Source organism: Apium graveolens, chromosome 7 (genome assembly GCF_009905375.1).
Source record: "Apium graveolens cultivar Ventura chromosome 7, ASM990537v1, whole genome shotgun sequence".
NCBI lineage: Eukaryota > Viridiplantae > Streptophyta > Magnoliopsida > Apiales > Apiaceae > Apium > Apium graveolens.
Window position 1 is genome coordinate 248410820 of NC_133653.1, and position 27579 is coordinate 248438398.

Below are 27579 nucleotides of genomic sequence, written 5' to 3' on the forward strand. Positions count from 1 at the left end.
TTAAATGCATTCCTTTGTATTGCATCGTGCCTTAAGATAGTGATGAGAAACAACATTTCCATACACTAGCACAGTCTGCCTGAAGTCTACACAGTGTTGATTCTCACACAAGTTATCCGGAGGTAAAGCATGAATAGTTGGAAATGTTACCTGAGATGAAGATTCTACCATCAATGCTAGATTTCCATATTGCTCTTCTTCATCGTCAGTGTTATCCCAGCTCTTCCCCTCAGCTATGTAATATTTTACTGATACTTCCTTGAGCTACCCGAGTTCTTCTTCTGATAAGTTTTGCCTTTATCCCTTGTTTGTTGAGGCTTCCTACATTCAGTGGCAAAGTGCCCAACCTCATCACAGTTATAGCATCCGAACTTATTTCTATCAACCATTCTTATCTTGTAACCTGATCCAGAAGATGAACTTGACCTCTAACCACGGTTGCTGCTTCCAGAACCCCTAAAGCCTTGCTTCCTTCTACACCTGATGTTGCTGAACATCCCATCTAAGTTGGCCATAGTAGGATCTTCCATGCTTTGCAACTCCTCAGTGGTGTAGTAATCACTTAGATTCCCATAGAGGTTTCCATCATCCATCTCATCTTCAAATAGCATTTCAGCTTTAGACTTAGGCTTTTCAGCAGTAATGTCAAGTTCTTTAATTCTACTGGCTACAAGTGCAGTTGTCTTGAGTAGTTCAGCATTCTTGCTATCAACTGTACCACCATCATAGATGATCTTCCTTTGTTATTACTCCATATCATGAGTCTTCATCTTACCATACAACTTCTCAAGTGTCATGGTCACGCTTACGAACTGATGAAGCCTTATTCTCTAAGTGGTGAGGTAGGACTAGCATAAACTTCCTATTGACTTCTCTCTAAGGATAAGTCTTGCCATGAATACTTAATTCGTTTAACAACTTGTTCAGACTTTCAAATACTTGAGTAATACTTTCTCCAGGCAAGGACTTAAAGGCCTCATATTGTGAAGTCAAGATATCCAATCGATTATGCCTGACATCTTCAGTTATTTCCATAAGCAGTTCTATGGTTTCCTACATGTGCCTTGCACTCTCAAAGACCATAATTTGGTGACTCATATCATCATCCATTGAGTCCACCAAAATAAGCTGCAGGCCTTCATCCAGAGCTATTAGTTCTTTGTCACGAGCACTCCATTCTGCTTCAGGACATGTCATCCTCATATTCGGCAACTCTAGATGATCCTTCATCGGCACATGTCTTTCTTCTCTCAATACTCCCATATACTCTGGATTCGACGCCCAAATATACAATAGCATTTTCTTTTTCCATAGATTATATCTCGATTTATCAAACTGAGGAACCTTGATACTACTAACTTTCTGAGAACTCATTGTTTCAGATCTGAGAAACATTTGCAATAAACCGTCTCAAAATATGATAACCTAGGCAGTCAACAATACCAAACCAGTCAAGTCAAAACCAACAAACCCAAATCAGATCTACACACCGAAAATACTCCCAAACTTCTTACAACCAAAATCAACAACAAAACTTGCTAATCTAACGGATCAGATCTGTATATCGATCAACAAGCTCTGATACCAATTGTTAGGTCCAAATGTACATACAGAGAGGGGAGTGAATGTATCTTCTTCATTTTTTATTAATTAATTATAGCAGAAAATAAATCTCGAAAATGAAATAAACAAACACTAAGAGATTCACGGAATAATTCTTATTATTAGAAAATAAACCGTAAAGGTTTGCTTACAAGTCCGAATATAAATAATTTGAAGCAACAAATATAGAGAGAACCAAAATAATATCTATCAATTTAGGGTTCTATCTCTCACTCTAAGAATTTAAAGCTTCTGTCAATAGATATTAAATAAATCAAGAGAGCTTTAAGTAATGAGTGTTACAAGTTTGTAAGGCTTTAATTGGTGTGGAACAAATTGGGAAGCACTTCTCTCCTTAATTTCAATAAATGAAATCAACCAACTCTCCAAGAAAAAATTCTGCAAAGCTTCGATAGAGTTTTTGCTGAGAAGTATTTTTTAATTTGCTGCAAATTTGGTTTTTGTAGAAGGTAAAATGTAGGAGGGATAAGGATTAAATATGTGTCTTAACCATGTCCACATATTTTAATTTGACCAGCTTGCAAGACTAATTTTATGGCGACCAAGAGTGTTTGTGGCGACTTAGAATAGTATTCTGTGGCGACCAGTGTAGGAGTCGTCTTTGCCTTGGAGTATAATTCTCTTATGGCGACCAAGCAAATCCATTAGATTTTCTATTGTTCAACAGGTACAAAGCAGCACAGAAGGAGAATTTGAGTTATACGCGGTACACCACATGAGGAGGGTCGCCAGACGTGCTATTCACGTGCAAGAGGAAAGAAACACAGTCGCCTTTTGCCTTTACAGTTTTTCCGTCTGTGGCGACCACCCAACATAGCTTCACTTGCGAATAAGTAAATAGACCACCCATGTAATCATTTTATTCTGACTTGTAAACCAGTGAAAGAATGAAGTACTACTTTTTTTGTTTATACGAATTAATCGCAACAGGCGCCATGAAGGAGATGATGACACACGCGCGGGAAAAATGGAAGGAGGAGGCGATCTTGTGCTCCACACGCCTTATGCGCACTCTCGGAAAACACAAAGTCAGCCTGCCAGTTTTTGCTTTTCTTTTGCACAGAAGAGAGTTGTTTAAATTTTTTTATGAAGTAAACAAACAACCGGCTGCATTCTTTTCTTTGGATTGTGTTTATATTTCCTGTTATCAAATTCTTTAATCAAACACAGTGGGTCCCGCGGAAATTGCAGGTGAACAACAGACTCAATACTTGGATTCTTTTTCTTTTGTTGGCTGGCAAAAAATAAAATATACATTTGATAAATAAATAAATAAATAAACTTTAAATTTATTAATTTATTTAAATAAAATTCAAACATTAATTTTATTTTCCAAAATTAAATATTGATATTAAATTAAATAAATAAATGATTCATTTTCAATTATTCATTTAATAAAAATCAGTATTTGATTTAAAAATAAATCCAGTAAATCCTCGAGTTGAACTCCCTGTATCTTCAGGCCTTCTAATCTCCGGGGTTTTGTACCATAATATATTTCCAGACTCCTTGAATACAAAAACCACTTAACAGTATTTCTAAAAATAATACTCAGTTTTCTTTCATGGATCACTAACGTCTCGTGCACGGCTCTGGTTCACAGACGACTAGTTCCGCTCTCAGGCCTTTGTATTATACCCGTACAAACCACAGTTAAATCTTCTACCAAATATAGCCAACTTCACTGCGAATCCTTGAGGTCTTCACACTGATCTTGATAACTGTTTTAAATGACTCCAACCTTATTCCTCCGATGCCTGAACATATTAATGAACTTCATACGGATCACTGTTGACGTCTTCTTCACTACAGCTAATAAAACCTGTTGTGCATATACCCAATAAACAATCTGTACTGATTCCAGTGGAATATAGATTATTTCAAAGTCCTTATTCTATGTTGAGTTATCCAAACCAGTATTGTTGAGTTATACATACAGCTTCAATCTTGCTCAACAAGGCTGTTGATCAATCACGTACTAACCCCGAGCAGGGCACACATTGGCCTAACATGACCACCAATCTGGTATGACCACGAATCTGGTCCATATTTATAAAACCATCCAATTCTATAATAATAACAGAATAAAAAAGTAAATCAATAAACGGAATTATAAACAACACTGGTTTTCAAGCATAAGGTGGTTTGCAATCACCAATATGATACAACAAGGTAAGTACAAAGATTGGTTATCAGTCGGTAAAAGAATTAGATAACAGAAGAATCAAGGTCTCGTAGTTATAAGGATTAGTCTTCTAATGTATAAGGTATGAAGGTTTGTATGTTAAATAATTCTGGTTCAGTGATCGTTATTTAGTTTGTATGTATTTGTGGAGTAGTATCGTATCTCTGTGGTTCGTATCGGGGTATTCAACAATCAATGGTTTACAAAGAATAAGGCTTACGGTTCAAAGATCAATAACTTGAATCGGGGTTTAAGGTTAAATGCTTCAAGCACTTGTAATATAAAATAGAACTATTCCAAACATATATCAAGATAGTTTAGGAATCACTTGCTTTTACTCACTCTGCTTATGTTTCACTTGCTCTCGTTCACCGACTCCTAATCACTGACTATCTACTTTCCCTTTCTACACTTCGCTTCCTCTGCTAAATATCACAAATATCTATCAATACTCTTTCTCACTTTACTTTATTCGTTATAAGCTTCTACCTACCCTTCGTTTCACCCAAATCTGATTTACGGATTGAAAGTTACGATTAAAACAGTTAAACAATACACATATATGCATATCGTACATCAATCGGATCACATATAGCACATAGCACGTAAGATATTTGATAAAAATACTTTTTCAAAGAAGATTCGGGGTTAAAATGATTTTTAAATATTTAATATGAATTTTTAAACATTTTTCAGAATTAAAACGGGTCGTTGAATCATTTATAAATAATTAATAGGGTTCGAATATCCGAATTTGACTTTAAAATTATTTGATAATAATTATCGAGCCTTTAAAACAATTTAAAATAATATTTTAAAGCTCGAAACTATTTTTCGGAATTCTTAAATTAAAATAAATAATTAAATACAATTAAATAATCAATTAATATTTAATCAATAATTAAATAAATCAATTAATCAATTAATATTCAAATTAATTGACCAATTAAGTAATTAATTATTAACTAAAATAATTAATTAATTCAAATTTGTTTTTGAATTAAAAATAATTTTTGGAATTAAAATAATGATTTTTGGGATTTTCAATAATTAAAATCGAATTTCTGAAATTAAAATAAATAGAAAATATGATTTTTAATTAATTTTAAAACAGGAATCCTAAATTTGCAAATTTTGCAAACTACATGGACTAAATTTTATCATTTTAAAAAGAACAGGGACCAAACTGCAATTTTGTAGTCTTCCCCGCCGGAACGACTGGCTTGCCAAAGTTTGCAACTCCGGTACCGTCACACCACCATCTCCTCCAGAATTAATCTACAAAACACAAGGAATCTATCCATGTAATCAAAACAACTCAATAACCCCTGAGTTGACCGTAATAACTCGAAGAAAACTCGTCGGACGACGAGTTCTTCTTTTCTCCCGCCAGCTCGATTCTGGTATCGTCTATAGACGAGACCACCACCAATCGATTCCTCTTTTCAAGTTCTACACATCCATACCAACTAATCAATCTAATAACCCCTTGATAAAAAATCCCTAATTTCAATTGAAAACATTCATACCGGTTATAAACCTTAATTTTATAATTCGAAACTAAAACATAAATTTGAACATGTTATTGAACACCAAATGACTATTATGACATACCAAAATGATCAGAATCAAATTATCTAAAACATGCAAGCATTAAATCACACAAACAACATCAAAATCAAAAATTCATAATTTAATCCAAAATTATTCGAAAATAAATAAAAATAGAGAAAATTACCGGATGATTCTGCAGTATTATGAATTAATGAACTTGATGTACTCTTCAATACCTTTGATTTGGTTACTTGAATTCCAAAATCAGATTTCGCTAACGCCTTGAAATTTAGGTTTGATTACGAAGAACTATTAGGAATATATAGATTTTCTCTGAAAATTATATATTTAATTGACTGCAAATAATTTTTTGTACAAAAATAAAACACGGTAAAGGCTATTTATATTTACGGAATATTGGTACCCCATTGGATCTTATCGGATATAAAATATAATGTTTATTTGATAAAACAGATCTGATAGAGCGAGCCTTTGTTGGTTTGGCTGGTTCCCAGTGGCTGGACGGTTGCCTTGTCCTCTGTTGCCTGCACTTTGCATCCTAAAATTAAAATTTATCCCTGGCTGAAACTTGCCTTTCTTCTAGTTAAAATTTGGAAATTTCCCTGCTTGTGACTGTCCCTCATTTCCTTCAAACTTCCTCTTCTTACTCTCCTTCTCCTTCTGTGGCATTTCACTCTCCATCTCTGCAATCATGGCCTTCTGTACAACTCATGCATACGTGTCAAATTCAAAGATAGCTACCTTCCCTCTGATCCATAGCTTAAGTTCATGCTGAAACCTCTTAGCTTTCTTTCTATCATTGTCCACATATGATGGTACAAACCTTAACAATTCCTCCAACTTACTCTCATAGTCCACTAATGACATATTTCCCTGCTTTAACTCCAGAAACTTCAATTCCATTTGATCCTGAATAAACTGAGGAAAATACTTTTCTAGAAACAACTCCTTGAATCTTTCCCAAGTAAGAACATTTGTACCTTCCAATGTCTTAACAGTCTCCCACCAATAGGTGGCTTCATTTTTCAAATAGTAACTTGCAAACTTAACTTTTTATTCCTCTCTCACCTTAACCAAAGCAATTGACTTCTCTATCTCTTTTAACCAAGCTCTCGCTTCAATCGGATCTAAAGAACCTTAGAATTTCGGTGGATTCACCACCTGAAAAGTCTTAAAAGTTACTTGAGGATTGGTCTGTCTCAACTGCTGTTGAGTTAGGTTGACTGTTTGTTCAGCCAAGATATAAAGAATTTGAGCTACTGTTGGGTCTATGGGACCTGGATTTGCATTCTGGTTATTGTTGTCTTGGTTGTTGTTGTTGGTTTCTTCATTCTGGTTGGTAGAACAGGTATTTCTCCTGGGAGGCATTTTCTGTAAAGAATCGAACAACTTATTTAGCCTTTAAATCAAATCCTTTTTATGAAAAGTTTTTGTAAAACAGAATTATTTCATTTTGAAACATTTGTAATAGTTGAACTAAGTAAATTGCATGCTTCTTTACAAAATGAAAGTTGTAATAACCCCAAAAATTTTGAACTTTTTGTAACCCTTATGAATAGTGATTTTGCTGATTATGCTGAATAAGAAAACTTTTCATGCCTCACTTTGTAGAGGTTCTTTTATTGTTATTCTGAGATCTTATTAGTACTCTATATGGTATATAAGTGTATGTAAAGATCGTCAGAATCCAAATTCGAACACTTTGATTTTTCCCGAAAATCCACCAGATACCGAAAGAATTGAGTATAAGGTAACAGGATAAAAAGGATTTAAATTCAAGGATTATAAGAGGGGATCATAAAAGGAATATAATGTATTGAGAAAGGTTAAGGGAACCCAAGTAATAATATCCCGGGTATGATCCCTCAAATGATAAATGAAAACGAAAGTTAAGCGAACCGTATAACAGATCAGCGATCATTAGCCAAGTAATTAGGATTTAATCAAAGAGGTTAGTGATGATGATGTCATCACACCAACAAGAAGAAGACAAGTGTGGGAAGATGACATAAGAGGATGACATAAGCATGATACAATGGGAAGGAATTGTTGGTTGATTATAAGCCACACAAATTTTACCATGGTAAAAGGTTAATTAACAACAAAAACAAAGCAACCAAGCCAAAACAAATCAAAAACACAAAACACAAGTTGACTTTCACTTTCCAAGCAAAGAAGCTCTCGGCCTTTGTCCATTTCAAGAAAGAAGAAAATCCAAATTTAAGTTCCAAGCTTTGTTAATTAGTGAGGTAATTATCCAAGGTTCCTTGTACATAGATATAGATATCCTATGAATCTAAGCTTCCAATTCCTTCACAGTCTCTTCCAATAATTCATGGAAGAAGAGAGTGAATAGTGTTTTTCAAGAACTTGAAATTTTGATCTTGTGTTTTTGTTTAGATAAAGCTTTAGTAAGGATTTTCCAAGGTTGTTTCAACCTCCTTGGTTACTCCTACTCACAAGGAAGGTATAATCTCTTAACCTAGCCTTATTATTGAATGTTAAGAGCTTGTTATGAGTAGTATAGTTCATGAGAGGCATGATTATTGTATATCTAGAGATTGGTTGGTTTTGTAATGTTTTTGGAGTTGTAAATCTTGATTATTAGTTAATGAACTTAAGTATAAGCTTTTAGTTCATGATTAAGAGTAGTATAAATTGGAAATCTTGAGATATTGGGGCTGTTGTAGTAGAGTATGGATGGAGTTTGGTTGTAGTAATGATTGTGGGATTGATTGTGGATTGATTTGGAGTTGTACAAATTTGGTAATCGCGTAAACATAGCTGTCATAATGCCCGATTTACCTTAGACTGCTTTTGTTCTTAACATCAGGACCCGTGAACTCACTGTTAGGTTTTGACCATTGCCTTGATTAGATATTTCATGTTACGAGTTTCGTTTTGATATGTGGTTCGCTTAAATCCGATGTACGGTTTAGGAGAAACGACCGTTTTAAGTAACGGCGTTTCGCGACCGAATCATTACCCCTCGCCTTATTTTGAAACCTTGGTTAAGGCCTTTAAATGACTAATTGGAGTATGAAACAATTATGTAAAGTGCATTAGGCAGTTGGTAGGGTACTCGCGAAAGAATCGCCTTAAAATTCTTAATGGTTAATTTATTAAAAATGGTGGGTCGAGGGTACTCGAATGACTTATGTTATTCGTTAAGCGTAGAAGTGACCATAAGCGAACGTTAGGGTTCAATTGGTTAAAGTCTAGTTTCTTAAGCGACCGGGGTTTAATTCTGACTTATGTTGTTGTTCATAGGTTATCGGACCCACTCTAAGCTTAAGTCTATCCGGGAACACTCAGGCAAGTTTTCTACCCGTTATACTGTTGTTGTGATGTATATATGTATATGCATTATCTTGTGATAAGTGCATGATTATTATTAGCAAATCTTGCGATATATTGGAGCATGTGATATGGTATATATGCATGTATGTTTCGTAATCTTTATATCTAATTGTTGATTCAATTGCTTATAAACTGCATAATACCTATGCTAGAGATAAGCAGTAGTTGCGTATACCCTTAGTATAGGGGACCCAAAGGTGAACATTTTCTAAACCGGGAGTCGATGTTCCCAAGTATATTATATATATATATATATAGATATAGTTTTCAAAACTATTAATCGAATAAGGTTTATTCGATAACTTTATTTTATTTAATGAATATTATTTTGAATATTAATTCGAGGACTTATGACTCCGCTTATTTTATTAAATAATATTCTTTATTTTATTAAAGAATGATGTTTTGATAATCAAACTTATTGTCGATTATTCAAATAAAGATCGTACTTTCATATAAGTATATCTTTGGTTATTTATTATTCATTTCAAGTATGAGTTTTAAAACTTCTACTTCAATTATTTTTATAAGGATTATCCTTATGGGAATATTATTTAAATAATAATATTAAGATATTTTCTAAATGTATCGAGACTAATTTATTTTAATTAAATTAGCATTACTCCAAACATTCTTAAAAATGTTTTCGAGTCTTCAAAATGATTTTTAAAAGTTAGAGCAGATCCCAAAACTCATTTTTATATTTAAGATCTTCCTTTCGAAGGGGATTTAAATACTCGCTCAAAACCTGAGGGATCCGGCTCTGTGGTGTATTTTATATTCGCAACAAGATTGTTGTTTTGATAAATGAATTGATTACTTACCCAACATTCGGGAAGTAAGTCCATCTATTTGAGTCGGCATAAGCAACATTGGCTCAGTGGGCGTCCATGAAAGTGTAAAGTGGCTCAGTGGGAGTCCATCAAATGCGTAAGTGGCTGAGTGGCAGTCCAGCATAAGGTCCTAATACGGACAGGGTGATGACCAGTGGGGGATTCATCCATCTACTAGTAGAAAAGGTTACTTATTGGTATATTTGCCTAATCAGCAAGATATCACGTTTATGCCAAGGTTTTCTCCTTTCCAAATTCATTGGATATTACAACTTTGTTTATAATTTTCATAATAGAGGTTTTCAAGGAGTGTATGAAATGTATATATATATAGGTGTATATATATCGGGACTTAATGAAGTATCTCGTAACTTCATTATTTATAACGATATTTCAAAGATTGAATCTATTCAAATCTTATCTTGTAGTCTCATCTATGTGATGAACTTTTGAAACGGATTATACCTTGAACGGTGGTAGTTCAAGTAGTATTCAGAAAAGATATAAGTATATTGGAGTATCTCGTAACTTCACCTTTTCAACTTATATCTAGTAAATGATTATCTTATGCATGACAAAGATTTTCAGAAAAAAACGTTGAGACAAGGTTAGATATATGAGATCACCTTGCAACGATATTTTTATACAGTTATAAACTGGAACTCTGTGTATATTATGCATGGCAGAGGATTTCAAAGATTTTGAAAAGTATATATACTTATATACTGAATATTTTGTGACTTGGTCGCGTTAAGATATCAAACTTGGTTCATTTCTTCTTGACCAAGACTTTCATGAGTACTATGAAAATGCTCATATATTGTTAATTATTATACATATTATTTCAGTAGGCTTGTTGCTCACCCTTGCTTTCTTCTTTCATCACACAACAACAGATAGACAAGATGAACATGATCAAGCTCCCAATTCGCGAGCGGATAGGAAACGTTCCGCAGTTTCCTGTAGGCGTTGATGCCGTTGTAGCTGAGGTAGGATCTACCAATAGGCTAGGCTTTCAACTTTTGATGTACCAGACTTATGTATATTTATGAATTGTAATAATGGAAAGGAATATGTAAATTATTCAGAAACCCTTTTTAAGGTGAAGTGGTTTATAATTGTGGAATAAAATGATTTGTGTTATTTTTGGTATTCATCTCTGAGACTATAACTTATGGTGTGTGTGTTTATTGTGGGGTCACAGTACGCAGTAGTTGGTTGACTGTTAAGATTAAGTATTGATAAGGGAAATGGAACTCGTGACAACCCGAATCCCCGACCCCGGATATGGGGGTGTTACAGAAATGGTATCAGAGCTAAGCGTTATAAAGCTAAGAGATGATGTGATGTTAAAATAATAAGTTCACTAAGATAATAAGAACTCTTGCCAAGTTCATAGTTGGACAACCTAACGTAGTACTGACAGTTAAAACCCTTATGGGAACCCTTATAAATAACGTGATACAAGCGTAGTTCGTTATCGTATATGGTAGCGGGACTCCGAACCCTGAGGTTGAGGAGCAACTGATGTTTTATTACTTATTGGAGATCAGATTGTGGATCTGATAGAGCGTCCTAACGCGGGACCGGATGATGTTAATATTGAGGATGTAGCGGTTGAGGATGTTGTCCCAGGATGGATTGTTGCTGAGAAGGATCTCGTGGAGGATCCTAACAAGACTGAAGAGATGGTCGCTGAGGAATTGATAACCATGGTTAGAGCGACTACTAGAGGTAGGATTGGCCGGTCACTACCGGAGGTTCGTTCAAGTTTGTAAAGATAGTAGCCCCTTTAACGCGGCTTACTCGTAAGACTGAGAAGTTCGAATGGACAGAGAAATGCGAGAACAACTTTTAAGAACTGAAGCAAAGGTTCGTGACGGCCCCTATGATGGCGTTGCCGGATGGAAAAGGAGATTTTGTGATGTGTAGTGATGCTTCGTATAAGGAATTAGGGTGCTTCTTATACAGCACAACAAGGTAATCGCGTACGTGTCAAGACAATTAAGGGAATATAAAATTCGATATCCCCACCCATGAGCTTGGGCTCATGGCAATAGTTTTGACCTAAAGATTGGAGGCACTACTTGTATGGAGAGAAGTGCGAGATTTACACAAGCCATAAGTGCTCTAGTGCATTTTCACGCAGAAAGAGCTCAACATGTGCTAGAGGAGGTGGTTAGAGCTAATCAAGGATTACGATTAAGAGATTCTTTATCATCCAGGGAAAGCCAAAATGGTGGCTAATGCCCTTAGTATAAAAGAGAGACTCAAGATGAAAATGTCTTTGGGAGAGTTGATAAGAGATTTTGAAAAAAAAATGGAAATAGAAGTGAAGGTAACTGGAGCCGGTACTGAAAAGCTGTTTGAGATTGTAATGCAGCCCGAATTATTGGAAAAGATCATATGGTGCCAAAAAAAATGATGAATGAAGGCAGAAAGCCAATGACTGGAGAAGAGATTAATACTGAGAAAGTTGATAAGGGAATAATGAGGTATTCCTACAGAATTTGGGTTCCAAACGTTCAAGGGCTTAAGGACGAGATCTTAGATGAAAGGCATAGTTCGAGGAATAAGATTTAGGGCAAACCCTGAATGTGATAGTCAGGGAGGTCGCCATCAAGAAAGAAAGAACCCATAATATAATGAAATGAAAAATAAGGATTTTAACATATAAGATAACCCTGATTATGGGAGAAGGATGACATATTTCATACTGAGAAAACAGAAGTCGAGCAAGATAAGGAGACCCGAGACGGTGCTCCTATACTGCAAGTCATGGACCTGTCTAAAAAAAACTTAGACTATTATTCCCAACCACCACCCTGAGGAGACAGTGCGGTGGGAAATTCTTTCAGAACCCTTAAGTCGCTAAGTTCTCAGAGTTCCAAGGAACAAGCGAACCCAGTAGAGGCGAGAGCCTGGCTAAAGGAAATATAGGAATCATTTGAGATTCTAAATGATGGATGAATCACAAAAGACTGTTCTTGTCACTTACCCTCCTAAGAGAGAGGCCACCCGCTGGTGAAAGACCAAGAAAGGCACGGAGACAGAGGTTAGAATAAACTGATTAAAGTTCAGTCAATGGTTTTCGGGAAAGTAATTCCCAAGGTTATGGAGATAGTGTAAAAGCTTTAGAGCCAGAACAAAGGCAGACGAGTATGATGAATTATGAAGCTAAGTTGTAAAAGTTGTCAAGATTCGTTCTGATGACAAGAATCCCAGAACGACGTGATGTTTGAAGTCAATGAGTAGTGGGTTCATGAAATGATTGTAATAGAAAAGAAAATAAAAAGAAACTGAAGTGGAAAGGAAAATAAAGACAATAGAGTTTGAGGAATGATAAGGGAGATGGGTATGAGGAAACCCTAAAGACTCGTAGCAATAGAAATAGAAAAATATATATTCGTCAGGATGAGGGTGATTCACCATAAGTTAAAGTTGATGGTTGAAGGCATAAGAGATACATATATTTTATCCCCTATAAGTTGGGAGGATTCGAGGAAACCTTGAGATAGTTCGAAGGATAAATAATGAGACGCGGATAGACCGAGGAGACAAGAAAGTAAGAAATTAGGAAAATTGGATGAAGGAAGTGACCTTCAAGAATGTGAAATGTAAGTAACGCATGTCAATTGATATCCAAAAAGGGAGACACCAAGTATAGAAGATATCTCAATATTGAGATGACTGTTGAGATAAACAACAAAAGTAAATGAGGATTTAGTAAAAAGAAGTTCACGTTGAACACGACCAATATCTTCCAGAACATCCCTGTTATCATTACCAAATCAGGCAAGAAAAGTGGATAACCGTTGTTATATTTTGGAGGCCATATGGATTGACCTCATTTTAGATAAGGATATTATTATTAAATTAGGCGTAGACTATCGAGGTGAGAATGATTGAAAAAGATAATATATCAAGGATATATGACTTGATTTATCCATGGAAGAGTGTAAGTATCTTTTAAAGGTGAAATTAAGGATAAAACCCCGATAACTTGAGATGAACCCTAGGGAAATGTATAAAGGTTGGCATTTCACCCTTAGTAGGGACATTATGAGTTGGGTAGTACGGAATGAAGGACTAAGGCAACAATAACCTTTAAAGATCAGTGGAGAAAGTTTTCAGAACTATATAGACAATGATTCTGGTATTGGTAAATGGTATCTTGATATGCCCTGTACCTAGGGTGTATCTGATGAAGGATTTAAGGATAACCTTAGGGGTTTTACAAGGAGAAAGGTAGTATTCAAAGTTCTCAAGCATAGAAATTTTGATAAAGGAAATATGACGTAATTATAATAATGCCAGGTGGGGCACGTGTTGAACCATAAGAAATTATAGATCGATCCAATGAGGGTCGAGATTGGTGAAAATAAGTAGGACCCAAGATAAGAGACGTCTGAAGTATGATCGAGAGTCGGTCGTGACAATGTTAACCTCTAAAAGACCGAGGCAATAACTTATGGAAAAATGGTGATATTTTTTTTTACCAAAGCGTAAGGAAGAGCATTTTAACACAAGCAGTGATTGGAAATGAGGTAGAAAATTTAGTTGAAGGTCATTTAAAAGACATTGATTGTAAGGAAATTTTACTATCAGGAAAGGCCAAAGAGGTGGCCGACACTTTAAATGTAAGAAGATAATTATAGGCGCTCGTGCCAGAGGAATACAGTGATGATGGTTGAAGCCGTGAAGGTTGTATTATGGTTTGGAAGATTGACATTCCTTCTGATGATTGTGCGATACTCAACCGTGATAGTAGTTTGGTAAAGATTTAATTTATGTAATCACCGTGAGCGGGCTATCCATCTTATAAGGTCATATCTTGAGATATGCCAGGACCATGTTACGAAAGGTTTAAATGAACCTTTGAGATTTATGTCTCCTAATAAAGACATATGATTAAGAATGGTAATAACCTGCTATCGTTGCTTTGATTGAAACTCTTCTGTAATTTTATCTGCTTTATATCATGAATGTATGTCAGGATCTTGAGTGTTCTTCATGAATCATGAATGGTGATTATATTAACTCCTTAATAGATTTTGATATGGCAGATATAGACTCCGTATGGTTAGCTATTAAGATTCCAAGGAAAACGAATGACGACAGTAGGTCAGTGGTGGACCATAGTAATGCAGCAAAGATTCTTTGAATAATGAGCCGATTACAACCGTGAGAGTTGTAGTGTAATGGATGTTGAGATTGGGTACCACTAATTGGGTTGTGGCGGTGTATAAGTTATCATTGAATAGACTAATTAAGTAGATTATCTACCTATTAAATACTTATTCCTTCTTATGAATAGAGAGTCCTATTACTATACGAGGAAGGTTGTGATGCAAGCATAGAATTCTAATAACGATGATGTCTAGAATGAAATCCCAGATTCGATTTTCGATGATGAGGGAGTTTTAAAGGTGATTGTTTATAAGCTCGAGCAAGAGCATGGGTCCATAGAATGATAGACAGAATAGTAGATATTCAGGCACATGAATTGCGATGCTATAATACTTGATGTTGATATATATATATATATGTTTTGTTCTCCTATGATAAACCTCTATAGTTCAGAGGTAGATTCCAAGCCAGATATTTTGTGGCCGTATTTTTTTTACATATATACAATTCTCTTCAGTTCGTTCTTTTCTCTTCTTTTCATTTCATGTAAGCTGAGAAGAACAACCCTTCCAGAAGGGGAGGTATTGCCGAATGACTATCTATCTATGTGATAGAAGCCTAGTAGGATACCACATATTGTTTAATTGCTTGTCAAGTACTAAAGGCTGGCCACCTTCTGTACTAACTATGCAATAGAACAAGTGTTCATGATCATAGTGATCTCTCAACAAATTCCTTTACCTCTATATGATGGATCAAGCTTTCGAAGATAGAAGTAGTTAGAAAAGGAGTAATATGAGTATGGTGGTATTCAGAATGGAAACACATTCGTGATACTAAGGTTGACGCGTGTATTAAAAGGTTATAGAATGCTAACGAGCAAAGGTGTAACCAGTATAGTATTATGTACGGAAGATAGTAACGATTACGAACTGGAAAAAAGTGGGTATTAAGAAGCAAAAGCTATAACGCTAGAAGTTATGATGAGAGTCTGTGCGATAGACTTGAAAGAATTTGGAATGATCACTTAGCACGTATCGAGTTTTCTTACAACGATAGATGGTATGTCAATATCGAGATGTCGCCTTATGAGATCCTTGAGGGAAGACAATGTCGATCTCCCTTATGTTAGGATGAAGTTGTAGAGCGCAAGATGCTCGGACCCGCAGTAGTCCAAGGGACCAGGGATATAATAGATCTAATCAGAGGACGGCTGGCAGTAGCCCAAGATGGACATAAGAAGTATGTTGAATTGACACGAAAGGACAAAGAATAGGAAGTAGGGGACCTAGTGCTGTTATAGGTATTCCCTTGGAAAGGATTGATGAGGTTCCGAAAGAAAGGAAAGCTAAGTCCATGATTTGTTGTACCCTTGGATATATTAAGACGTATTGGGAAGTTAGCATATGAGCTAGCCCTACCCCCCGAAACTGTAGCAAGTTCATAATGTGTTCCATGTGTCAATGCTAAGGAAGTATCATCGGGATGCCAGACACATAATGGAGTATGAGCAGGTGAATATGCAACCAGATCTGACTTACGTGGAGAAACCAGTAAAGATTAAGAAGGAACAGGTGCTTCGGAACAAAGTGATCAAGTTAGTCAGAGTGCTATGGCAGAATCATAATGTGGAGGAATCAACTTGGGAACTAGAGAGCGCAATTCTAGAAAAGTACCCCCAATTATTTTCTATCTGATTCTGGGACGGAATCCTTTTAAGGAGTGGAGACTGTAATAACCCCAAAAATTTTGAACTTTTTGTAACCCTTATTAATAGTGATTTTGTTGATTATGCTGAATAAGAAAAATTTTCATGTCTCACTTTGTAGAGGTTCTTTTATTGTTATTCTGGGATCTTATTAGTACTCTATATGGTATATAAGTGTATGTAAAGATCGTCAGAATCCAAATTTGAACACTTTGATTTTACCGAAAATCCACTAGATACCGAAAGAATTGAGTATAAGGTAACAGGATAAAAAGGATTTAAATTCAAGGATTATAAGAGGGGATCATAAAAGGAATATAATATATTGATAAAGGTTAAGGGAACCCAAGTAATAAGATCCCGGGTATGATCCCTCAAACGATAAATGAAAACGAAAGTTAAGCGAACTGTATAACAGATCAACGATCATTAGCCAAGTAATTAGGAGATAATCAAAGAGGTTAGTGATGATGATGTCATCACACCAACAAGAAGAAGACAAGTGTGGGAAGATGACATAAGAGGATGACATAAGCATGACACAATGGGAAGGAATTGTTGGTTGATTATAAGCCACACAAATTTTACCATGGTAAAAGGTTAATTAACAACAAAAACAAAGCAACCAAGCCAAAACAAATCAAAAACACAAAACACAAGTTGACTTTCACTTTCCAAGCAAAGAAGCTCTCGGCCTTTGTCCATTTCAAGAAAGAAGAAAATCCAAATTTAAGTTCCAAGCTTTGTTAATTAGTGAGGTAATTATCCAAGGTTCCTTGTACATAGATATAGATATCCTATGAATCTAAGCTTCCAATTCCTTCACAATCTCTTCCAATAATTCATGGAAGAAGAGAGTGAATAGTGTTTTTCAAGAACTTAAAAATTTTGATCTTGTGTTTTTGTTTAGATATAGCTTTAGTAAGGATTTTCCAAGGTTGTTTCAAGCTCCTTAGTTATTCCTACTCACAAGGAAGGTATAATCTCTTAACCTAGCCTTATTATTGAATGTTAAGAGCTTGTTATGAGTAGTATAGTTCATGAGAGGCATGATTATTTTATATTTAGAGATTGGTTGGTTTTGTAATGTTTTTGGAGTTGTAAATCTTGATTATTAGTTAATGAACTTAAGTATAAGCTTTTAGTTCATGATTGAGAGTAATATAAATTGGAAATTTTGAGATGTTGGGGCTGTTGTAGTAGAGTATGGATGGAATTTGGTTGTAGTAATGATTGTGGGATTGATTGTGGATTGATTTGGAGTTGTACAAATTTGGTAATCGCGTAAATATAGCTGTCGTAATGCCCGATTTACCTTAGACTGCTTTTGTTCTTAACATCAGGACCCATGAACTCACTTTTAGCTTTTAACCATTGCCATGATTAGATAGTTCATGTTACGAGTTTCGTTTTGATATGTGGTTCGCTTAAATCCGATGTACGGTTTAGGAGAAACGACCGTTTTAAGTAACGGCGTCTCGCTACCGAATCATTACCCCTGACCTTACTTTGAAACCTTGGTTAAGGCCCTTAAATGACTAATTGGAGTATGAAACAATTATGTAAAGTGGATTAGGCAGTTGGTAGGGTACTCGCGAAAGACTCGCCTTAAAATTCTTAATTTTTAATTTATTAAAAATGGTGGAGCCGAGGGTACTCGAATGACTTATGTGATTCGTTAAGCGTAGAAGTGACCATAAGCGAACGTTAGGGTTCAATTGGTCAAAGTCTAGTTTCTTAAGCGACCGGGGTTTAATTCCGACTTATGTTGTTGTTCATAGGTTATCGGACCCACTCTAAGCTTAAGTCTATCCGGGAACACTCAGGCAAGTTTTTTACCCGTTATACTGTTGTTGTGATGTATATATGAATATGCATTATCTTATGATAAGTGCATGATTGTTATTAGCAAATCTTGCGATATATTGGAGCATGTGATATGGTATATATGCATGTCTGTTTCGTAATCTTGATATCTAATTGTTGATTCAATTGCTTATAAACTGCATAATACATATGCTAGAGATAAGCAGTAGTTGCGTATACCCTTAGTATAGGGGACCCAAAGGTGAACATTTTCTAAACCGGGAGTCGATGTTCCCGAGTATATTATATATATATTTATTTATATATATATATATAGATATAGTTTTCAAAACTATTAATCGAATAAGGTTTATTCGATAACTTTATTTTATTTAATAAATATTATTTTGAATATTCATTCGAGGACTTATGACTCCGCATATTTTATTAAATAATATTCTTTATTTAATTAAAGAATGATGTTTTGATAATCAAACTTATTTTCGATTATTCAAATAAAGATCATACTTTCATATAAGTATATCTTTGGTTATTTATTATTCATTTCAAGTATGAGTTTTAAAACTTCTACTTCAATTATTTTTATAAGGATTATCTTTATGGGAATATTATTTAAATAATAATATTCAGATATTTTCTAAATGTATCGGGACTGATTTATTTCATTAAATCAACATTACTCCAAACATTCTTAAAAATGTTTTCGAGTATTCAATATGATTTTTAAAAGTTAGAGCAGATCCCAAAACTCATTTTTATATTTAAGATCTTCCTTTCGAAGGGGATTTAAATACTCGCTCAAAAGCTGAGGGATCCGGCTCTGTGGTGTATTTTATATTCGCAACAAGGTTGCTATTTTGATAAATGAATTGATTACTTACCCAACATTCGGGAAGTAAGTCCATCTATTTGAGTTGGCATGAGCAACATGGGCTCAGTGGGCGTCCATGAAAGTGTAAAGTGGCTCAGTGGGAGTCCATCAAATGTGTAAGTGGCTGAGTGGCAGTCCAGCATAAGGTCCTAATATGGACAGGGTGATGACCAGTGGGGGATTCATCCATCTACTAGTAGAAAAGGTTACTTATTGGTATCTTTGCCTGATCAACAAGATATCAGGTTTATGCCAAGGAGTGTATGAAATATATATATATAGGTTTATATATATCGGGACTTAATGAAGTATCTCATAACTTCATTATTTATAATGATATTTCAAAGATTGAATCTATTCAAATCTTATCTTGTAGTCTCATCTATGTGATAAACTTTTGAAACGGATTATACCTTGAACGGTGGTAGTTCAAGCAGTATTCAGAAACGATATAAGTATATTGGAGTATCTCGTAACTTCACCTTTTCAACTTATATCTAGTAAATGATTATCTTATGCATGACAAAGATTTTCAGAAAAAAACGTTGAGACAAGGTTAGATATATGAGATCACCTTGCAACGATATTTTTATACAGTTATAAACTGGAACTCTGTGTATATTATGCATGGCATAGGATTTCAAAGATTTTGAAAAGTATATATACTTATATACTGAATATTTTGCGACTTGGTCGCATTAAGATATCAAACTTGGTTCATTTCTTCTTGACCAAGACTTTCATGAGTACTATGAGAATGCTCATATATTGTTAATTATTATACATATTATTTCAGTGGGCTTGTTGCTCACCCTTGCTTTCTTCTTTCATCACACAACAACAGATAGACAAGATGAACAGGATTAAGCTCCCAATTCGAGAGCGGATAGGAAACGTTCCGCAGTTTCCTGTAGGCGTTGATGTCGTTGTAGCTGAGGTAAGATCTACCAATAGGCTAGGCTTTCAACTTTTGATGTACCAGACTTATGTATATTTATGAATTGTAATAATGGCAAGGAATATGTAAATTATTCAGAAACCCTTTTTAAGGTGAAATGGGTTATAATTGTGGAATAAAATGACTTGTGTTATTTTTGGTATTCATCTCTGAGACTATAACTTGTGGTATGTGTATATTGTGGGCTCATAGTACGCAGTAGTTGGTTGACTGTTAAGATTAAGTATTGATAAGGGAAATGGAACTCGTGACAACCCAAATCCCCCACCCCGGATTTGGGGGTGTTACAAAAGTGTTAAAGGGGACAAGGTATATGGTATCACAAGAGTTTATAACTTGTGTAGTAAATAAAGTAAGATAAAGCAGGTGCAGTAATGTAAATGACAATGCTGGAAAAGAGAAGGTACTGATATATATATATATATATATATATATATATATATCAAAGTTTTGGTAGTACAAGCGTGAAAATGCTTCAGGAAAAGAAAAAGGGTACATCAAGCCTACACACTAATCAGCTAGTCTAGTCTATAAATACAAACCAAAAGTCTGCTGATACACACTACACACTAATGTACATATGAAAACTACTACAGCAACTCTGTCTCAGCATCTCTGTCTCTAGCTCCAGGGGAACTCTGGTCCACCAAATCTCGCAAGATCCTCCAACACCTCTATGGCCCAGCCCATAAGAGCACCAGGGCCTGCATACTCAAAAGTAGCTCCATGCAATCTAGTCTCAAGAACCCTCCGGGTCACATGAATCTCCTCTTAAAGCTCCCTCTCACTCATGTCAACATTCATAGTCCTTATAATGTGTTGTAGCTCCTGAATCTGTGCTAACATGGCCTCTCGCTCCAAAAGAAGAACCTTATACCGGAAATAAGGAAAATGGTGTGGAGTAAACTGGAAAGATGAACTCGTAACTGAATTCCCAGTAGAATCAGAATCATCAGGTGGGGGTCCTCGGATAGGTGGCCTCATACCAGGAGGTGGAATAGCTCGCAGTGGTGCAGCCATCACAACAGGAGGTAGTATAGCTAACACCGGTTGAAGAACAGGACGTGGATCAGATGACGGTCCTCTGACTGAAGGCTCTAAATGATCAGCTGGTACTGGAATAAAGGAATATGTCATCGCTACTATCTGAAAATCATATCGCAGGATAAGAATCTCGAACCTCAACACGAATCATACTAACACCTATTATACAGTCGCACTCAATCTCTCAACATTCTATCTTTCTATTCCTTACTTCTAATCCTAAACCTCTACCCATTCCCGATAATCTAGGCTTGTGTCAGTGACTTATAACCTGTAACTCTGATACCAAACCTGTGACGCCCTCCAAACCTGGGGTCAGAAGTTTGAGGTTCACAACACACACACATATTATATAATCATGTTTATGACAACAATAATAATATGCAGTGACCCTACTTACCTTCATCCATGGATCGCAACAGGTTAAATTATGCACACAAGCTACAACCTTACTTATATTACAAACGTTCCACATCCCAACTAGTTAAACTTACATCTGAAAATAAAAAGTTCTTACAAACTTTTAAACTGAAACTATTACAAAAGTCTTCAGCTAGCTTATTCCGCTCAACCTGGAATCCTAGCTCGCACACTTGATTGGGGATCCTCGCTACCAACAGGTTCCTTCTTAATTGGAAAAAAACATAAAAAGAATTGCACAAATGAGCTAACTATCTCAGCAAGTCACAGTGACAATACTGAGATTAAGCAATGATCAAGTGAAATGATTTAGGGTATCAAGTTTCTTTATAAGCAATGATTAGAATTGGATATTCAATTTTATTTCAAAAACCAAGGTTAGGCTGCTGATCAGTCACGCACTAACCCCGAGCAAGGCACACAACTATGCTCTAATTACTGGATCCAATTAACGCATTGGCCTAACATGACCACCAATCTGGTTTGACCACGAATCTAGTTCATATTTATAAAACAATCCAATTATATAACAATAACAGAATAAACAAAGTAAATCAATAAACAGAATCATAAAAAACACTGGTTCTCAAGCATAAGGTGGTTTGCAATCACCAATAAGATACAACAAGGTAAGTATAAAGATTAGCTATCAGCCGGTAAAAGAATTAGATATCAGAAGAATCAAGGTCTCGTAGTTATAAGGATTAGTCTTCTGATGTATAAGGTATGAAAGTTTGTATGTTAAACAATTCTAGTTCAGTGATCGGTATTTAGTTTGTATGTATTTGTGGAGTAGTATCGTATCTCTGTGGTTCGTATCGGGGTATTCAACAATAAATGGTTACAAAGAATAAGTCTTACGGTTCAAAGATCAATAACTAGAATCGAGGTTTAAGGTTAAATGCTTCAAACACTTGCAATATAAAATAGAACTATTCCAAACATATATCAAGATAGTTTATGAATCACTTGCCTATTCTCACTCTGCTTATGCTTCACTCGCTCTCGTTCACCGACTCCTAATCACTGATTATCTGCTTCCCCTTTCTATGCTTCGCTTTCTCTGCTAAACATCACAAGTATCTATCAATACTCTTTCTCACTTTATGCTATTCATTATAAGCTTCTATCCACCTTTCGTTTCACCCAAATCCTATTTAGGAATTGAAAGTTACGATTAAAAATGTTAAATAATACACATATATGCATATCATAAATCAATCGGATCACCTATAGCACATAGCACGTAAGATATTCGATAAAAATACTTTTTCAAAGAAGATTCGGGGTTAAAATGATTTTTCAAATATTTATTACGAATCTTTAAACATTTTTCGGAATTCAAACGGGTCGTTGAATCATTTATAAACAATTAATAGGGTTTGTATTTCCTAATTTGACTTTAAAATCATTTTATAATAATTATCGAGCCTTGAAAACAATTTAAATAATATTTTAAAACTCGAAACTATTTTTTGGAATTTTTAAATCAAAAAAAAATCCAATTAAATAATCAATTAAAATTAATTAATAATTAAATAAATCAATTAATATTTAAATTAATTGACCAATTAACTAATTAATTATTAACTAAAATTAATTAATTCAGATTTATTTTGAATTAAAAATAATTTTTGGAATTAAAATAATGATTTTTGGAATTTTTAATAATTAAAATCGAATTTCTAAAATTTAAGTAAATAGAAAATATGATTTTTAAATAATTTTAAAATAGGAATCCTAAATTTGCAAACTTCACAAACTACAAAGACTAAACTTTATCGTTTTTAAAGGAATAGGGACCAAACTGCAATTTTGCAGTCTTCATCGCTGGAAAACGACGGGCTTGCCGGAGTTTGCAACTCCGGTACCGTCACACCACCATCTCCTCCAGAATTAATCTACATAACACAAGGAATCTATCCATGTAATCAAAACAACTCAATAACCCCTGAGTTGGCCGAAATAACTCGAAGAAAACTCGTCGGACGGCGAGTTCTTCTTTTCTCCAGCAAGCTCGATTCTGATATCGTCTGTAGACGAGACCACCACCAATCGATACCTCTTTTCAAGCTCTACACATCCATACCAACCAATCGATATAATAACCCCTAGATCAAAAGGCCCTAATTTCAAATGAAAACATTCATACGGATTATAAACCCTAATTTCATAATTCGAAATTAAAACACAGATTGGAACATGTTATTGAACTCCAAATGACTATTATGGCATACCAAAATGATCAGAATCAAATTATCTACAACATGCAAGCATCAAATCACACAAACAACATCAAAATCAAAAATTCATAATTTAATCCAAAATAATTCGAAAATTAATAAAAATATAGAAAATTACCGGATGATTCTGCAGTATTATGGATTACAAAACTTGATTGTACTCTTCAATACCTTCGATTTGGTTACTTGAACTCCAAAATTGGATATCGCTAATGCCTTGAAATTTTTGTTTGATTACGAAGAACTATTATGAATATATAGATTTTCTTTAAAAATTATATATTTAACTTACTGTAGATGATTTTTCGTACAAAATAAAACACGGTAAAGGCTATTTATATTTACGGAAAATTGGTACCCCATTGAATCATATCGGATATAAAATATAATGTTTATTTGATAAAACAGATCCAAATCGATAGCGATTTTAGTATAATTATCCAAAACTACACATTTTTAGTTTATGTGCTTAACATCAGTGGTCGTTAAAGTTCACTGACTCAGACTCTCTTACTTACAAGGTTTACTTTAGTCGTGTGTTTCATGTACTCTAGTTATCATTGCAATGGGAGAACCAGTTGCAAATCCGAAAGCTTTGATAAATTATTCTAAACCGAAGATCAATGACATTCAGTCTAGCATTGTCAGACCAGCCATCAAGGCTAATACTTTTGAAATCAAGGCTAGCACGATTCAGATGGTACAGAATTCAGTCCAGTTTAAGGGTTCTCCAACGGAAGATCCCAATATGCGCATTAGGGATTTCATTGATATATGTGACACCTTCAAGTTCAATAATGTTTCTGAAGATGCTGTGAAACTGAGACTGCTTCCATTCTCTTTGAGGGACAAGGCTAAGAGTTGGTTACACTCTCTACCAACAGGTTCTATCACTACTTGGGAAGATCTTGCTAAGAAGTTTCTTACTAAATTCCTCCCTATGGCAAAGACAGCTGCACTCAGGAATGCTCTTACTCAATTTGCGCGGCAATCGGGAGAACCTCTATGTGAAGCTTGGGAGCGCTACAAGGAGATGCCTAGGAAGTATCCACACCATGGCATGCCTGATTGGATTATCATCAATTATTTTTACAATGGTTTAGGAGAACAGTCTAGACCCATGCTTGATGCAGCATCAGGTGGAGCATAATGGGCAAAAAGCTATAAGGAAGCTTATGGACTAATTGAATTGATGGCTGCTAATGAATATCAGTATCCAACCCAGAGATTGCCACAGGGCAAGGTAGCAGGAGTTCTTGAAGTGGATACAGCTACGGCTATCACTGCTCAACTAAAGGCGTTAGCTATGAAAATCGATTCTCTGGCTAACTATGGTGTTAATCAGATCACAAGTGTTTGTGAGCTTTGTGCAAGTGCGCATGAAATGGAGCAATGCGCAATATCTAGTGAATCAGCTCAGTTTATGGGCAACTTTCAGAGGCTGCAGCAGCCAGTTCCTGCCATGTACCATCCTAACAACCATAATCATCCGAACTTCAGCTGGAGCAACAATCAGAATGCATTGCAACAGCCGTACCAGCAGTTTGGAAACAAGCAATTCAATCCTCCTGGTTTCCAGCAACAGTTTGCACCAAGACAGCAGTTTCAGCCATAGGGGTTGTAACAACAATCTCATGGAGGTCCAGTCCATCTGTTAATGAAAAATCTGAATTGGAGGAGTTGAGGCTCATGTGCAAGAGCCAAGTGGTTTCTATCAAGACTCTGGAGAATCAAATTGGGCAGATTGCCAATGCTTTGTTAAATCGACAACCTGGTACACTCCCTAGTGAACGGAAGTTCCAGGAAAGAGGGAAGCAAAAGAACTGGTGAACGCCATCACCTTGAGGTTTGGAAAGGTCGCAAACCCTCAGAATTATCAAGACGAAGAGTCTGAAAATTCTTTCTAGAATGCAGGTGCGTCTGCACCCTTGCCAATTCCATAAAATGAGATTGTAGCTGAAAATGTTGTGTAGAAGGATGCCGAGGTGGAACCGAATAAGAATGCTGATGAAAACACTACTCCTTAGCAGAATACATGGGAGAAACAAGGTTATCCGCCTCCCCCATTTCCTAAAAGGCTTCAAAAGCATAAGTTCGACAATCAATTTTCCAAGTTTTTAGAGGTTTTCAAGAAGTTGCATATCAACATACCTTTTGTGGAAGCTCTATAACAGATGTCGAGCTATGCTAAGTGCATGAAGGGTATTCTATCTCGAAAGCTAAAACTTGAGGAGTTAGAAACCGTTGCTCTAACGGAAGAGTGCAGTGCTGTGCTGCAACAGAAACTACCTCCTAAACTTAAAGATCCAGGAAGCTTCACGATACCTTGTACCATTGGAAATATGTCCTTTGACAAGTGTTTGTGTGACTTGGGAGCTAGCATCAACCTGATACCCTTATCCGTGTTCAAGAAACTTGGTTTGCATGATCCAAAACCGGTAAACATGTCTTTACAGCTGGCCGATCGGACCGTCACTTATCCACGAGGTATAGTGGAGGTTGTTTTGGTCAAGGTGAACAAACTCATTTTCCCTGTTAATTTTAAAATTCTGTATTTTGAGGAAGATAAGAAGATTCCCATTATCTTGGGGAGACCATTCTTAGCTACAGGCCGAACTATGATTGATGTTCAAAAGGAGAGCTTACGATGAAGGTTCAAGATCAGAAGGTCACTTTTAGTGTGTTCAAGGCAATAAAGTTACCCACGGATAAAGAGCAGTGCTTTAAAGTATAGTAGGTCGACTCTGTCGTGAATTTGGAGCTTGAGCAATTGCCTAAGTCAGATACTTTAGAGAGAGTCTTAATAGGGGAATCAGTTATTGAAGATGAAGAAGGAGCAGAGCAACTGCAGGTTTTGAATGCACCTCCGTGGAAGAGGAAGTTGGATATGCCATTAGATTCTCTTGGGTTAGCAGAGTTAAAAAAATTTTAAGAGCATTTTGAGCCGTCTACTGAAGAAGCTCCCACACTTGAGCTCAACCCACTTCCAGATCACTTGAGCTATACATTCTTAGGTGCACCCCCTGACAAGGGGTTGGAATATATCTATGATAATCTAAAGGGTGATCAGCCGGTTCCTCCCGTGCTTACAGAGGGTCCCTCTCGTGCACCACAGACAGTTGATAGGTTTGGTCTTGGTGATGCGCAGTATAGAAGGTTGATTCGGCATATTGAGGCCATGCATGACATCCACCGACGTTTTGCTGAAGATTTGACACACGCTCTCGATTCTGTTTTCCAAGACATTGGTATCGAGGTTGATTGGCCACCTGATCCTCCACCCGAGGAGGGTGATCCTCCTGATAACTAGGTTCCTGAAATCCTTATTATTACCTTCAATAAGGACATTGAAAATTTTAAGTTTGGGGTGATAATGTAAGAATTAGTTTGTGTGTGTCCATATAGATTCATATAGATTCATGTTGCATGTTTAGTTGAATTTCATTCATATTTTTGGCATGATTTTTCATATAGGACATTTTTATTTGTGTTTTTATGTGAGTTCATATAGTTGCATGTGCATGCATATAACATGATCCCTTAGGTTGAGCTATTTCTGATTGATTGGTTGATGTTGATGTGAGTGTAGTGATGACGAATAGAGGGATGTTTAAGTCTTAATGAATTGATTTGCATGATAGTTTTTTTTTCACAAGTCTTATAGGACTGCTTTTGATCTAGATCATGATCATACTTGTTTATTTGTTGAGATTTAATCATTTGTTTGTATCTAGAATTTTTGGTATTCTCGTAATGACGTAGAAACACTGATTTTTAAAACTGGAGAAAAACTTGGATTTCA

At 35.6% G+C, this 27579-nt stretch overlaps 1 non-coding gene across 1 annotated transcript; it reads right to left on the minus strand.

Annotated features, from left to right (window-relative positions):
* Positions 1-24732: 24732 nt before the first annotated feature.
* On the minus strand, positions 24733-24839 carry LOC141676272 (small nucleolar RNA R71). The gene has a single exon (XR_012556870.1). It is a non-coding gene; the product is annotated as a small nucleolar RNA R71 (small nucleolar RNA).
* Positions 24840-27579: the final 2740 nt, after the last annotated feature.